We start from the raw sequence: 13803 nt of genomic DNA, 5'->3' as shown, positions 1-13803 counted from the left end.
AATCATCTGCATGTCAGTATCTACATCAATATTGCATTATCTGATATAACACTATAAATGTTATTTGTATTACTAACACTAGACATAAAAATGAAAGATGGTGTAATGGTAGAGATTAACTTATTTGTAAAGCAGAAATAGAAACATAGACTGTAGAAAACAAGCTTACAGTTACCATGGAGACAAAAGGAGGGGTGGGATGAATTGGGAGGCTGGGATTGACATATATACACTATTGATACTATATGTAAAATAGGATAACTAATTAGAATCTACTGTAGAGCACAGGGAACTCTATTCAATCCTCTGTGGTGATCTAAATGGGAAGGAAATCCAGAAAAGAGTGGAGATTATATATTTATATATATATATCACTGATTCAGGCTTCCCTGGTGGCTCAGCAGTATAGAATCTGCCTGTAATGCAGGAGATCCCAGTTCAACCCCTGGGTCAGGAAGATCCCCTGGAGGAGGGCATGGCAACCCACTCCAGTATTCTTGCCTGGAGAGAGGAGCCTGGTGGGCTGCAGTGCACAGGGTCGCACAGAGTCAGACATGACTGAAGTGATTAAGCAGCAGCAGCAGCACTGACTCACTTTGCTGTACAGCAAAAAACTAACACAACCTCATAAAGCAACTATTCCCCAATAAAAAGTAATTTAAAAAGAAAGACAATGTTAAAGAGAAATACACATTTATTTACAGCTATAACAATTCATGCTTTGATAATGTAGAAGCAGTAATATGATTGCTTTATGGTAACTTAGCCTATCTATACACTAAGGAATGAATCATTATAAAAATTCTATGGTGTAAAAGATTACAGCCAGTATTAGAAACACTGATACATTTTTTAAAAGATCACTTCCTGTGGTCCTAAGATGGCGGAGGAATAGGGCGGGGAGACCACTTTCTCCCCCACAAATTCATCAAAAGAACATTTGAATGCTGAGTAAATTCCACAAAACAACGTCTGAATGCCAGCAGAGGACATCAGGCACCCAGAAAAGCAGCCCATTGTCTTCGAAAGGAGATGGAGAAGTCTTGAGGTTACTGTGAAAATACAACTGAAAACCAGAAGCAGGAGGCTTAAGTACAAATCCTGAGAACACCAGAGAACTCCTGACTCAAGGGAACATTAATCCACAGGAGCTCATCTGAAACCAAGCACCACCCAAGGGCCAACAAGTTCTAGAGCAAGACATACCACGCAAATTCTCCAGCAACACAGCAACATAGCCCTGAGCTTCAATATACAGGCTGCCAAAAGTCACCCCAAACCCATTGACATCTCATAACTCATTACTGGACACTTCATTGCACTCCAGAGAGAAGAAATCCAGCTCCACCCACCAGAACACCGACACAAGCTTCCCTAACCAGGAAACCTTGACAAGCCACCCATACAACCCCACCCACAGTGAGGAACCTCCACAATAAAAGAACTCCACAAACTGCCAGAATACCGAAAGGCCACCCCAAACACAGCAATATAAACAAGATGAAGAGACAGAGGAATAGCCAACAGGTAAAGGAACAGGATAAATGCCCATCAAACCAAACAAAAGAGGAAGGGATAGGGCATCTACCTGATAAATAATTCTGAATAATGATAGTGAAAATGATCCAAAATCTTGAAAACAAAATGGAATCACAGATAAATAGCCTGGAGGCAAGGACTGAGAAGAGGCAAGAAAGGTTTAATAAGTACCTAGAAGAAATAAAAAAGAGTCAATACATAATAAATAATGCAATAAATGATATCAAAAACACTCTGGAGGGAAACAACAGTAGAATAATGGAGGCAGAAGATAGGATAAGTGAGATAGAAGATAGAATGGTAGAAATAAATGAAGAAGAGAGGAAAAAAGAAAAACGAATTAAAAGAAATGAGGACAATCTCAGAGACCTCTGGGACAATATTAAACGCCCCAACATTCGAATCATAGGAGTCCCAGAAGAAGAAGACAAAAAGAAACACCATGAGAAAATATTTGAGGAGATAATAGTTGAAAACGTCCCTAAAATGAGGAAGGAAATAATCACCCAAGTCCAAGAAACCAAGAAAGTCCCAAACAGGATAAACCCAAGGTGAAACACCCCAAGACACATATTAATCACATTAACAAAGATCAAACACAAAGAACATATATCAAAAGCAGCAAGGGAAAAACAACAAATAACACACAAGGGGATTCCCATAAGGATAACAGCTGATCTTTCAACAGAAACTCTTCAGGCCAGGATGGAATGGCAGGACATACTTAAAGTGATGAAAGAAAATAATCTACACCCCAGATTACTGTACCCAGATCAGATCAGTAGTTCAGTCGTGTCCAACGCTTTGTGACCCCATGAATTGCAGCACCCCAGGCCTCCCTGCCCATCACCAACTCCCAGAGTTCACTCAGACTCACGTCCATCGAGTCAGTGATGCCATCCAGCCATCTTATCCTCTGTCGTCCCTTTCTCCTCCTGCCCCTAATCCCTCCCAGCATCAGAGTTTTTTCCAGTGAGTCAACTCTTCGCATGAAGTGGCCAAAGTACTGGAGTTTCAGCTTTAGCATCATTCCTTCCAAAGAAATCCCAGGGCTGATCTCCTTCAGAATGGACTGGTTGGATCTCCTTGCAGTCCAAGGGACTCTCAAGAGTCTTCTCCAACACCACAGTTCAAAAGCATCAATTCTTCGGTGCTCAGCCTTCTTCACAGTCCAACTCTCACATCCATACATGACCACAGGAAAAACCATAGCCTTGACTAGACGAATCTTTGTTGGCAAAGTAATGTCTCTGCTTTTGAAGATGCTATCTAGGTTGGTCATAACCTTCCTTCAAAGGAGTAAGTGTCTTTTAATTTCATGGCTGCAGTCACCATCTGCAGTGATTTTGGAGCCCAGAAAAATAAAGTCTGACACTGTTTCCACTGTTTACCCATCTATTTCCCATGAAGTGATGGGACCGGATACCATAATCTTCGTTTTCTGAATGTTGAGCTTCAAGCCAACTTTTTCACTCTCCACTTTCACTTTCATCAAGAGGCTTTTGAGTTCCTCTTCACTTTCTGCCATAAGGGTGGTGTCATCTGCATATCTGAGTCTATTGATATTTCTCCCGGCAATCTGGATTCCAGTTTGTGTTTCTTCCAGCCCAGCCTTTCTCATGATGTACTCTGCATAGAAGTTAAATAAACAGCGTGACAATATACAGCCTTGACGAACTCATTTTCCTATTTGGAACCAGTCTGTTGTTCCATGTCCAGTTCTAACTGTTGCTTCCTGACCTGCATACAGATTTCTCAAGAGGCAGGTCAGGTGGTCTGGTATTCCCATCTCTTTCAGAATTTTCCAAAGTTTATTGTGATCCACACAGTCAAAGGCTTTGGCATAGTCAATAAAGCAGAAATGGATGTTTTTCTGGAATTCTCTTGCTTTTTGTATGATCCAGTGGATGTTGGCAACTTGATCTCTGGTTCCTCTGCCTTTTCTAAAACCAGCTTGGACATCAGGAAGTTCACGGTTCACAAATTGCTGAAGCCTGGCTTGGAGAATTTTGAGCATTACTTTACTAGCATATGAGATGAGTGCAATTGTGCGGTAGTTTGAGCATTCTTTGGCATTGCCTTTCTTTGGGATTGGAATGAAAACTGACCTTTTCCAGTCCTGTGGCCACTGCTGAGTTTTCCAAATTTGCTGGCATATTGAGTGCAGCACTTTCACAGCATCATCTTTCGGGATTTGGAATAGCTCAACTGGAATTCCATCACCTTCACTAGCTTTGTTCGTAATGATGCTTCCTAAGGCCCACTTGACTTCACATTCCAGGATGTCTGGCTCTAGGTCAATGATCATGATTAGCTCGGTCGTGAAGATCTTTTTTGTACAGTTCTTCTGTGTATTCTTGCCATCTCTTCTTAATATCTTCTGCTTCTGTTAGGTCCACACCATTTCTGTCCTTTATCGAGCCCATCTTTGCATGAAATGTTCCTTTGGTATCTCTGATTTTCTTGAAGAGATCCCTAGTCTTTCCCATTCTGTTGTTTTCCTCTATTTCTTTGCATTGATTGCTGAAGAAGGCTTTCTTATCTCTTCTAGCTATTCTTTGGAACTCTGCATTCAGATGCCTATATCTTTCCTTTTCTCCTTTGCTTTTGGCTTCTCTTCTTTTCACAGCTATTTGTAAGGCCTCCCCAGACAGCCATTTTGCTTTTTTGCATTTCTTTTCCATGGGGATGGTCTTGATCCCTGTCTCCTGTACAATGTCACGAACCTCAGTTCATAGTTCATCAGGCACTCTATCTGTCAGATCTAGGCCCTTAAATCTATTTCTCACTTCCACTGTATAATCATAAGGGATTTGACTTAGGTCTCAAACACCACCAAATCAGCTCTCCAACAAATGCTAAAGGATCTTCTCTAGACAGGAAACACAAAAAGGGTGTATAAACTCGAACCCAAAACAATAAAGTAAATGGCAGCGGGATCATACTTATCAGTAATTACCTTAAACGTAAATGGGTTGAATGCCTCAACCAATAGACGAAGACTGGATGAATGGATACAAAAACAAGACCCCTATATATGTTGTCTACAGGAGACCTACCTCAAAACAAGGGACACATACAGACTGAAAGTGAAGGGCTGGAAAAAGATATTCCATGCAAATAGAGACCAAAAGAAAGCAGGAGTAGCAATACTCATATCAGATAAAATAGACTTTAAAAGAAAGGCTGTGAAAAGAGTCAAAGAAGGACACTACATAATGATCAAAGGATCAATCCAAGAAGAAGATATAACAATTATAAATATATATGCACCCAACATAAGAGCACCGCAATGTGTAAGAAAAATGCTAAGAAGTATGAAAGGGGAAATTAACAATAACACAATAATAGTGGGAGACTTTAATACCCCATTCACACCTATGGATAGATCAACTAAACAGAAAATTAAGAAGGAAACACAAACTTTAAATTATACAATAGACCAATTAGACCTAATTGATATCTATAGGACATTTCACCCAACAACAATGAACTTCACCTTTTTCTCAAGCACACACAGAACCTTCTCCAGGGTAGATCACATCCTGGGCCATAAATCTAGCCTTGGTAAATTCAAAAAAATTGAAATCATTCCAAGCATCTTTTCTGACCACAATGCAGTAAGATTAGATCTCAATTACAGGAGAAAAACTATTAAAAATTCCAACATATGGAGGCTGAACAACACGCTGCTGAATAACCAACAAATCACAGAAGAAATCAAAAAAGAAATCAAAATATGCATAGAAACGAATGAAAATGAAAACACAACAATCCAAAGCCTGTGGAATACTGTAAAAGCAGTGCTAAGGGGAAGGTTCATAGCAATACAGGCATACCTCAAGAAACAAGAGAAAAATCAAATAAATAACCTAACTCTACACCTAAAGCAACTAGAAAAGGAAGAAATGAAGAACCCCAGGGTTAGTAGAAGGAAAGAAATCTTAAAAATTAGGGCAGAAATAAATGCAAAAGAAACAAAAGAGACCATAGCAAAAATCAACAAAGCCAAAAGCTGGTTCTTTGAGAAGATAAATAAAATTGACAAACCATTAGCCAGACTCATGAAGAAACAAAGGGAGAAAAATCCAATCAATAAAATTAGAAATGAAAATGGAGAGATCACAACAGACAATACAGAAATACAAAGGATCCTAAGAGATTACTATCAGCAACTATATGCCAATAAAATGGACAACTTGGAAGAAATGGACAAATTCTTAGAAAAGTACAACTTTCCAAAACTAACCAGGAAGAAATGGAAAATCTTAACAGATCCATCAAAAGCACATAAATTGAAACTGTAATCAGAAATCTTCTAGCAAACAAAAGCCCAGGACCAGACAGCTTCACAGCTGAATTCTACCAAAAAGTTAGAAAAGAGCTAACACCTATCCTACTCAAACTCTTCCAGAAAGTTGCAGAGGAAGGTAAACTTCCAAACTCATTCTATGAGGCCACCATCACCCTAATACCAAAACCTGACAAAGATTCAAAAAAAAAAAAAAAAAGCAAACTACAGGCCAATATCACTGATGAACATAGATGTAAAAATCCTTAACAAAATTATAGGAATCAGAATCCAACAACACATTAAAAGATCATACATCATGATCAAGTGGGCTTTATCCCGGGGATGCAAGGATTCTTCAATATCCGCAAATCAATCAATGTAATACACCACATTAACAAACATTTTGAACTGTGGGGTTGGAGAAGACTTTTGGGAGTCCATTGGACTGCAAGGAGATCCAACCAGTCCATTCTAAAGGAGATCAGCCCTGGAATTTCTTTGGAAAGAATGATGCTAAAGCTGAAACTTCAGTACTTTGGCCACCTCATGCAAAGAGTTGACTCAATGGAAAAGACTCTGATGCTGGGAGGGATTGGGGGCAGGAGGAGAAGGGGACGACAGAGGATGAGATGGCTGGATGGCATCACTGACTCGATGGACGTGAGTCTGAGTGAACTCCGGGAGTTGGTGATGGACAGGGAGGCCTGGCGTGCTGCAATTCATGGGGTTGCAAAGAGTTGGACACGACTGAGCAACTGAACTGAACTGAACTGAACAAACTGAAAAATAAAAGCCATATGATTATCTCAATAGATGCAGAGAAAGCCTTTGACAAAATTCAACATCCATTTATGATAAAAAGTCTCCAGAAAGAAGGAATAGAAGGAACATACCTCAACATTATAAAAGCTGTATATGAAAAACCCACAGCAAACATTATCCTCAATGGTGAAAAATTGAAAGCATTTCCCCTAAAGTCAGGAACAAGACAAGGGTGCCCACTCTGACCACTACTATTCAACATAATTTTGGAAGTTTTGGCCACAGCAATCAGAGCAGAAAAAGAAATAAAAGGAATCCAAACTGGAAAAGAAGAAGTAAAACTCACATTGTTTGCAGATGACATGATCTTCTACATAGAAAACCCTAAAGACTCCAGCAGAAAATTAATAGAGCTAATCAATGAACATAGTAAATTTGTAGGATATAAAATCAACACACAGAAATCCCTTGCATTCCTATACACTAATAATGAGAAAATAGAAAGAGAAATTAAAGAAACAATTCTGTTCACCAGTTGAATCACGTGAATACACCAGGATTCTTGGCCCCCGAAGGAGAAGAATTCAATCCGGGGCCAGAGACGAGGCTTGATCGCTCAGAGCTTTTGTGTAATAAAGTTTTATTAAAGTATAAAGGAGACAGAGAAAGCTTCTGACATAGGCATCAGAAGGGGGTAGAAAGAGTACCCCCCTGCTAGTCTTTAGCTGGATGTTATATAGTCACTAGCAGTCTGTTAATGAAAGAAAGGAATGTCTTAAAATTCAGAATGGCACCAAGCCCCTCACCCATAAGATGCATTTTGGGATAATCTTGGCACCAAATGGTTTATCCTGGGCCATAAAACGATTAACTTGAATCTTGAAGAAGGGCAGATCACCATACAAATAGTTTCATTTACATAGATTAGGGGAACAATATCTGAGTATAACATACTGGTTTGTCAAGTAGGTTCTGGGCCAAGAGGCGGAACCGACTTGGAGACAGAGTTTGGGGTAAAAGCGTAGTACATTAGCATAGCTTAAGACAAACATTTCCATAAGAAAAAGGCATTGGTTATCTCTAGGCTCAAGAATAGCTAACTTCAGGTGAAACCAGGTGTCATTATGGCAACACAGTATTTTAAGAGAAACCTCCCTTTAAATTTGTATAGAGAAGGAAAAAATATTGCTAGTTTGTTTCCTCCAGCCCCTTAAGAGAGATAAAAATGTCTGACACTTGCAGGCTATTTCCTCTATTTGGAGACCCCTGGCCTTCCTGCCTGTTACCCTCTCAACCATTGCAACGAAAAGAATAAACTACTTAGGAATATATCTACCTAAAGAAACTAAAGACCTATATATAGAAAACTATAAAACACTGGTGAAAGAAATCAAAGAGGACACTAATAGATGGAGAAATATACCATGTTCATGGATCGCAAGAATCAATATAGTGAAAATGAGTATATTACCCAAAGCAATCTATAGATTCAATGCAATACCTATCAAGCTACCAATGGTATTCTTCACAGAGCTAGAACAAATAATTTCACAATTTGTATGGAAATACAAAAAAACTCGAATACCAAAGCAATCTTGAGAAAGAAGAATGGAACTTCTTGACTCAATCTGCCTGACTTCAGGCTCTCCTACAAAGCCACCGTCATCAAGACAGTATGGTACTGGCACAAAGACAGAAATATAGATCACTGGAACAAAATAGAAAGCCCAGAGATAAAGCCACGCACCTATGGACACCTTATCTTTGACAAGGGAGGAAGGAATATACTATGGAGAAAAGACAATCTCTTTAACAAGTGGTGCTGGGAAAACTGGTCAACCACTTGGAAAAGAATGAAACTAGAATACTTTCTAACACCATACACAAAAATAAACTGAAAATGGATTAAAGATCTAAATGTAAGACCAGAAACTATAAAACTCTTAGAGGAGAACATAGGCAAAACACTCTCCAACATACATCACAGCAGGATCTTCTGTGATCCACCTCCCAGAATATTGGAAATAAAAGCAAAAATAAACAAATGGGACCTAATTAAAATTAAAAGTTTCTTCACAACAAAGGAAACTATAAGCAAGGTGAAAAGACAGCCTTCAGAATGGGAGAAAATAATAGCAAATGAAGCAACTGACAAACAACTAATCTCAAAAATACACAAGCAACTCCTGCAGCTCAATTCCAGAAAAATAAACGACCCAATCAAAAAAATGGGCCAAAGAACTAAACAGACATTTCTCCAAAGAAGACATACAGATGGCTAACAAACACATGAAAAGATGCTCAACATCACTCATTATCAGAGAAATGCAAATCAAAACGACAATGAGGTACCATTTCACGCCAGTCAGAATGGCTGCTATCCAAAAGTCTACAAGCAATAAATTCTGGAGAGGGTGTGGACAAAGGGGAACCCTCTTACATTGTTGGTGGGAATGCAAACTAGTACAGCCACTATGGAGAACAGTGTGGAGATCCCTTTAAAAAACTGGAAATAGAACTGCCTTATGACCAAACAATCCTACTGCTGGGCATACACACTGAGGAAACCAGAATTGAAAGAGACAGGTGTACCCCAACGTTCATTGCAGCACTGTTTATAATAGCCAGAATGTGGAAGCAACCAAGATGTCCATAAGCAGATAAATGGATAAGAAAGCTGTGGTACATATACACAATGGAATATTACTCAGCCATTAAAAATAATACATTTGAATCAGTTCTAATGAGGTGGATGAAACTGGAGCCTATTATACAGAGTGAAGTAAGCCAGAAAGAAAAACACCAATACAGTATACTAACTCCTTATTGCCAAATTCAGACTGAAATTGAAGAAAGTAGGGAAAACCACTAGACCATTCAGGTATTACCTAAATCAAATCCCTTATGATTATACAGTGGAAGTGAGAAATAGATTTAAGGGACTAGATCTGATAGATAGAGTGCCTGATGAACTATGGACTGAGGTTCGTGACATTGTACAGGAGACAGGGATCAAGACCATCCCCATGGAAAAGAAATGCAAAAAAGCAAAATGGCTGTCTGGGGAGGCCTTACAAATAGCTGTGAAAAGAAGAGAAGCCAAAAGCAAAGGAGAAAAGGAAAGATATAGGCATCTGAATGCAGAGTTCCAAAGAATAGCAAGAAGAGATAAGAAAGCCTTCTTCAGTGATCAATGCAAAGAAATAGAGGAAAACAACATAATGGGAAAGACTAGAGATCTCTTCAAGAAAATTAGAGATACCAAGGGAATATTTCCTGCAAAGATGGGCTAGATAAAGGACAGAAATGGTATGGACCTAACAGAAGCAAAAGATATTAAGGAGAGGTGGCAAGAATACACAGAAGAACTGTACAAAAAAGATCTTCACAACCCAGCTAATCATGATGCTGTGATCACTGACCTAGAGCCAGACATCCTGGAATGTGAAGTCAAGTGGGCCTTAGAAAGCATCACTACAAACAAAGCTAGTGGAGGTGATGGAATTCCAGTTGACCTATTTCAAATCCTGAAAGATGATGCTGTGAAAGTGCTGCACTCAATATGCCAGCAAATCTGCAAAACTCAGCAGTGGCCACAGGAATGGAAAAGGTCAGTTTTCATTCCAATCCCAAAGAAAGGCAATGCCGAAGAATGCTCAAACTACCGCACAATTGCACTCATCTCATATGCTAGTAAAGTAATGCTCAAAATTCTCCAAGCCTGGCTTCAGCAATACATGAACCGTGAACTTCCAGATGTTCAAGCTGGTTTCAGAAAAGGCAGGGGAACCAGAGATCAAATTGCCACAAGGATCATGGAAAAAGCAAAAGAGTTCCAGAAAAACATCCATTTCTGCTTTATTGACTATGCCAAAGCCTTTGACTGTGTGGATCACAATCAACTGTGGAAAATTCTGAAAGAGATGGGAATACCAGACCACCTGACCTGCCTCTTGAGAAATCTGTATGCTAGTCAGGAAGCAACAGTTAGAACTGGACATGGAACAACAGACTGGTTCCAAATAGGAAAAGGAGTAGGTCAAGGCTGTATATTGTCACCCTGATTATTTAACTTATATGCAGAGTACATCATGAGAAATGCTGGACTGGAAGAAACACAAGCTGGAATCAAGATTGCCGGGAGAAATATCAATAACCTCAGATATGCAGATGACACCACCCTTATGGCAGAAAGTGAAGAGGAACTCAAAAGCCTCTTGATGAAAGTGAAAGTGGAGAGTGAAAAAGTTGGCTTAAAGCTCAACATTCAGAAAACGAAGATCATGGCATCCGGTCCCATCACTTCATGGGAAATAGATGGGGAAACAGTGTCAGACTTTGTTTTTTGGGCTCCAAAATCACTGCAGATGGTGACTGCAGCCATGAAATTAAAAGACACTTACTCCTTGGAAGGAAAGTTATGACCAACCTAGATAGCATCTTCAAAAGCAGAGACATTACTTTGCCAACAAAGGTCCATCTAGTCAAGGCTATGTTTTTTCCTGTGGTCATGTATGGATGTGAGAGTTGGACTGTGAAGAAGGCTGAGCGCCAAAGAATTGATGCTTTTAAACTGTGGTGTTGGAGAAAACTCTTGAGAGTCCCTTGGACTGCAAGGAGATCCAACCAGTCCATTCTGAAGGAGATCAGCCCTGGGATTTCTTTGGAAGGAATGATGCTGAAGCTGAAACTCCAGTACTTTGGCCACCTCATGCGATGAGTTGACTCATTGGAAAAGACTCTGATGCTGGGAGGGATTGGGGGCAGAAGGAGAAGGGGACAACAGAGGATGAGATGGCTGGATAGCATCACTGACTCGATGGACGTGAGTCTGAGTGAACTCCAGGAGTTGGTGATGGCCAGGGAGGCCTGGTATGCTGCGATTCATGGGGTCACAAAGAGTCAGACAGAACTGAGCGACTGAACTGAACTGAACTTAATGCATAAATATGGAATTTAGAAAGATGGTAACTATAACCCTGAATGCGAGACAGCAAAAGAGACACAGATGTATAGAACAGTCTTTTGGTCTCTGTGGGAGAGGGCAAGGATGGGATGATTTTGGAGAATGGCATTGAAACATGTATAATATCCTATGTGAAACGCATTGCCAGTCCAGGTTCGATACCTGATACAGGATGCTCGGGGCTGATGCACTGGGATGACCCAGAGGTATGGTATGGGGAGGGAGGTGGGAGAGGGGTTCAGGATGGAGAACACATGTACACCCGTGGCAGATTCATGTTGATGTATGGCAAAACCAATACAATATTATAAAGTAATTGGCCTCCAGTGAAAATAAATAAATTTATATTTTAAAAAATTAAAAAAATCATTCAATAAAAAAATAAATAAAGATCACTTCCCTGTTATTATAGGCTTATACACAACTTTCTCCAGTTGCAAGAAAGCTATACTGTACAGTAATATAATTCTTTGAAAGCAAAGTTATAAAATAGTAAGCCAACTAGCACATTAATTTTATATTAAGCTTTTCCTGTGGGAGTCGCCGGGTTGAGAGGAGCATGGCCTTCTCCTCTCCCCACCATGGCGTGTGCTCGTCCACTGATATCAGTGTACTCTGAAAAGGGGGAGTCCTCTGGCAAAAATGTCACTTTGCCTGCTGTGTTCAAGGCTCCCATTCGACCCGATATTGTTAACTGTGTTCACATCAACTTGTGCAAAAACAACAGACAGCCCTATGCTGTCAGTGAATTAGCAGGTCATCAAACCAGTGCTGAGTCTTGAGGTACCAGCAGAGCTGTGGCTCGAATTCCCAGGGTTCAAGGTGGTGGGACTCACCGTTCTGGTCAGGGTGTTTTTGGAAATATGTGTCGTGGGGGCCGCATGTTTGCACCAACCAAGACCTGGCGACTTTGGCACCGCAGAGTGAATACAACGCAGAAGCGATACGCCATCTGCTCTGCACTGGCTGCCTCAGCCTTACCAGTGCTGGTCATGTCTAAAGGTCATCATATAGAGGAAGTTCCTGAACTTCCTTTGGTGGTGGAAGATAAAGTTGAAGGCTACAAGAAGACCAAGGAGGCTGTTTTGCTTCTGAAGAAACTTAAGGCCTGGAATGATATTAAAAAGGTCTATGCCTCTCAGCAAATGAGACCTGGCAAAGGCAAAATGAGAAACCATCGCCATATCCAGCACAGGGGACCCTGTATCACCTATAATGAGGACAATGGTATCATCAAGGCCTTCAGAAACATCCCTGGAATTACTCTGCTTAATTTAGTAAGCAAGCTGAACATTTTGAAACTTGCTCCTGGTGGTCATGTGGGACGTTTCTGCATTTGGACTGAAAGTGCTTTCCAAAAGTTAGATGAGCTGTATGGCACTTGGCATAAAGCAGCCTCCCTCAAGAGTAACTACAACCTCCTCATGCACAAGATGCTCAATACAGACCTTAGCAGAATCTTGAAAAGCCCAGAAATCCAAAGAGCACTCCGAGCATCACACAAGAAGATTCATTGCAGAGTCCTGAAGAAGAATCCACTGAAAAACCTGAGAATCATGTTGAAGCTTAACCCATATGCAAAGACCATGCACTGGAACACCATTCTTCGACAGGCCAATAACCACAAAATCTGCATGGATAATGCAGCAGCAGCACTAGAAGCCAAATCAGATCAGAAGGGGGTTCAGGGCAAGAAGCATGTGGTGGGAAACAAAGAAAAGAAGGCTGTTGGTGATAAGAAGCTGAAGAAGCCTGTGGTAGGAAAAGAGGCTGCAAGGACCAAGAAACCAGCAGCTGAAAAGAAGCCCGTAGAAAAGAAACCCACCTCAGAGGAAAAGAAGGCTGCTGCATAAACTTAAATTTGTTTATTCCATAAATGCCAAATCATTTTGGACAGCTAATTTTGAATAAAGACCTGAACAAAGAGGCAATGAGAAACATGAAAAAAAATTTATATTAAATATCAGTCACTTCACACTTATGTCAGGATGGGCTGCCCACTTCAGTACAAGTCTTGCATATAATGTTCTACACAATGAACCACTGGGCAATGATGATAGAAAAAAGTCTACACAGTTCTTGTCATACAGTAATTAGATTTTCATATGAAGACATGTGCCCCCAGCAGATAAGTTTATTAAGTGTATGGCATAATGATTATTTATTATTCATTAAATGCAAATTTATCTTCATTCTCACGTCTCCACACTGGGGCGGAGGAGGAGGCCCTTGCTCTTGCCAT

General features: G+C 40.2%; 1 pseudogene; it reads left to right on the top strand.

Moving 5' to 3' along the window:
• Window positions 1-12091: 12091 nt before the first annotated feature.
• Window positions 12092-13483, top strand: LOC147341101 (large ribosomal subunit protein uL4 pseudogene; annotated as a pseudogene).
• Window positions 13484-13803: the final 320 nt, after the last annotated feature.

Source organism: Bos grunniens, chromosome X (assembly GCF_055505025.1).
Source record: "Bos grunniens cultivar Pamir isolate PY7600 chromosome X, Bosgru_T2T1.0, whole genome shotgun sequence".
NCBI classification, from domain to species: Eukaryota; Metazoa; Chordata; class Mammalia; order Artiodactyla; family Bovidae; genus Bos; species Bos grunniens.
Note: the sequence above shows the minus strand (reverse complement) of the source record. Positions and strands in the feature narration are given on the sequence as shown.